The 3,400-nt window shown below is 40.7% G+C and overlaps 1 pseudogene; it reads right to left on the bottom strand.

The window, feature by feature from the left end:
• Positions 1 to 635: 635 nt before the first annotated feature.
• Positions 636 to 1,501, bottom strand: LOC132347370 (MFS-type transporter SLC18B1-like; annotated as a pseudogene).
• Between the last annotated feature and the right edge of the window lie 1,899 nt (positions 1,502 to 3,400).

Here is a 3,400-nt window from a genome sequence, read left to right as displayed (position 1 = left end):
ACTTTTGTTGATTTTCAACAACTCTTCGCATACTTAAGGTTTCAAATACGGCTGGTTCAGCAGGCCAGCTCTTCAGGACAACAGTATGTGCAGCCCAACACAGGATCATCCAAAACTATGTTAACAATTTCAGGATGCTGGTGTGGAGTTCATGGAGTTTTGTGTGTAAAAATTAGGAAAATCCTTCCAGCAATGAAGTTCAAGGCCAGGAGCATCCATCTCCCAGCCCCGTATCAGTAGGGATTCCTAACGTAAGGCTACGTTTCATCAGGCAAGAGAGCAGTCCGTTCCTCCTCTGTGCCGAGGATATTTTGAAGTTTAGATCTCCTTCTTCTCCTTGAATGCTCCAATAGATAAAACAAGCCCATCACTAGTCCACTTGTCAGAGCCCAGAGACCCTGTAGAGCAGCTGCCCATTCAAAACCAATTTTCTCATACAGAAATCCCCCCAGCGTTGGTCCTAGAAAAGCACTCTCAGTGTCTGAATTTCTTCATCTGTAAACTGGAGATAGCACTTTCCAACTTACAGGTGTGAATGAAATTCAATAGCTTCTCACCCAACTGACCACAATGCACCAAAGAGACCTGACACCAGTCCCAAGGTACTTAATCCTTCTTCAAATCCATTTTCACTTCTCCAAAACAAAGAGTGACAGCGTAGGATCAAGGAAGCCAAAACCTGAGCTGAGTGAGGTAATAATGAAGGATATAAAGGCAACCTTGGGTAAAATGATGAGTTTCCAGAATGAGTGTTTCCCTGGATCAGACTCATAATTAGGTAAAATACACATGTTGAGGGGAACCATCAGCAGAACTATGCATCCCAGAAGAATGAAAGGCACCTCGTAGCCAAAGGACTGATACAAGAAGCCACCCAAAGGAGGCCCTAGTACCAGACCCAGTCCAGAAAAACTCTCAAGACTTCCCATTACTGTAGCCACGTTATTTGGAAAAGCCTTTGCAAGGATAGAAGAAGATGCGGTTATTGCTGCAGCAAAACTGATTGCATCAGTTATTCTCACTAGAAAACACATAGCAATAAACACGGGTCCTTCTGGAACTTGGTCCAAGACACCAAAGAGAACTGTAACTCCTCCTGAGACAAACATTCCTGCTACAAACATAAATTTTGCTCCAATATGTACAAGATATTTTCCAAATACCAAAGAAGCCAGCAAGTCAAACAAAGCATAACATCCAAAGATCATACCAATAACTGGTAATGCTGGCTCCTTTCTTTTCAGCCTCACCAACCTCCAGATTCCAGGTGGATTCTCTAAGGGTTATTCCTTCAAGTCTGTGCCATTATCCATAGACCCTCCTTGGGGAAAAAAGGTCCAAGGATAGAATAGCACATCATGGAATCTAAGTTAATGGAAGCTGCTGGTATCAGTACAAAAATCTGTTCTCTTGAAAACCGCCTGGACGTCTCCCTTGCACCTCCTGGAGGGCCATCACCTTCTGGGGGGCGTGGGCCTTCGGGGTCCCCCGGCGAGTCCATGGGCAGTGAGCGGACTCCTGTGCCGCGGCTCCCGGGTCCAAGCCCGCGCCCTCGGACTCGCCCATTTTCTTCATCGGTGGGCACTTAAGTTGTTTCCATGTCTTGGCTATAGTGAATAAGGCTGCAATGCATATGGAAGTGCAGATATCTCGTCAAGATAGTGATTTCATTTCCTTTGGACATATACCTAGAAGTGGAATTGCTGGATCATATGGTAGTTCTATTTTTAATTTTATTTTGAGGAACCTCTATACTGTTTTGCATAATGGCTGTATCAATTTACTCTTTTTTCCACATCCTTCCCAGCACTTTGTTATCACCTATCTTTCTGACAATAGCCATTCTACCAGGTATGAGGTGATATCTCATTGTGTTTCATTTGTATTTCCTTGATAATCAGTGATGCTGAGCACCTTTTCATGTACTTGTTGACCATCTGTATGTCTTCTTCAGAGAAATGTCTATTCAAGTCCTTTGTCCTTTTTTTTAAACTTGCATTTCCTTGCAAATCAAATCACCTCACACCAGTCAGAATGGCCATTATCAAAAAGTCTACAAGCAATAAATGCTGGAGAGGGTGTGGAGAAAAGGGAACCCTCCTACGCTGCTGGTGGGAATGTAAATTGGTACAACCACTATGGAGAACAGTATGGAGGTTCCTTAAAAAACTAAAAGTAGAGCTACCATGTGATCCTGCAATCCCACTCCTGGCATATATCCAGAGAAAACCATAATTCGAAGCAGGAATAGAGATGCAGACAAGAACGGACTTGTGGACACAGTGGGGAAGGGGAGGGTGGGACGAACTGAGAGAGTAGCATTGACATATATACACTACCATGTGTAAAATAGATAGCTAGTGGGAAGCTGTTGTATAGCAAAGGGAGATCAGCTCGGTGCTCTGTGATGACCTAGAGGGGTGGGATGGGGAGGGTGGGAGGGAGGTCCAAGAGGGAGGGGATGCAGGTATACATATAGCTGACTCACTTTGTTGTACAGCAGAAACTAACACAACATTGTAAAGCAATTATAATCTAATGAAGATGAAAAAAAAAAAAAAGAAAAGATACACGCACCCCAATGTTCACTGCAGCACTGTTTACAATAGCCAAGACACGGAAGCAACCTAAATGTCCATCAACAGAGGAATGGATAAAGAAGATGTGGTACATACATACAATGGAATATTACTCAGCCATAAAAAAAGAATGAAATAATGCCATTTCAGCAACACGGATGGACTTAGAGATGATCATACTAAGTGAAGCAAGTCAGACAGAGAAAGACAAATATAATATGATATTGCTTATATGTGGAATCTAAAAAAAAAAGATACAAATGAACTTATTTACAAAACAGAAACAGAAACAGACTCACAGACTTAGAAAACAAATTTACGGTTATCAAAGGGGAAAGGTGGGGGGAAGGGATATATTAGGAGTTTGGGATTAACATATGCACACTACTATATATGAAATAGATAATCATCAAGGACCTACATATAGCACAGGGAACTCTAGTCAAATTCTGTAATAACCTAAATGGGAAAAGAATGTGAAAAAGAATAGATATCTGTATATGTATAAATTAATCACTTTGCTGTACACCTGAAACTAACACATTGTAAATCAACTATACTCCAATATAAAACAAAATTTCAAAAAAGAAAACAAATCTAAAAAAAAATAAAATAAAATTTGCATTTCTTTTTTTTTCTTCCAGTTTTATTAAGATATAATTGACATACAACACTGTATAAGTTTAAGGTGTACAGCATAAGGATTTGACTTCCATACATCATTAAATCGTGATTTGTATTTTTAAATTAAGTGTACTGGGTAAGAGTCAATCAAGTAGACAAAAATTAGGCAGTGACGCTACATTGCCAGCTTTGCCATG

The sequence above is a fragment of the Balaenoptera ricei genome, chromosome 14 (genome assembly GCF_028023285.1).
Source record: "Balaenoptera ricei isolate mBalRic1 chromosome 14, mBalRic1.hap2, whole genome shotgun sequence".
NCBI classification, from domain to species: Eukaryota; Metazoa; Chordata; class Mammalia; order Artiodactyla; family Balaenopteridae; genus Balaenoptera; species Balaenoptera ricei.
Note: the sequence above shows the minus strand (reverse complement) of the source record. Positions and strands in the feature narration are given on the sequence as shown.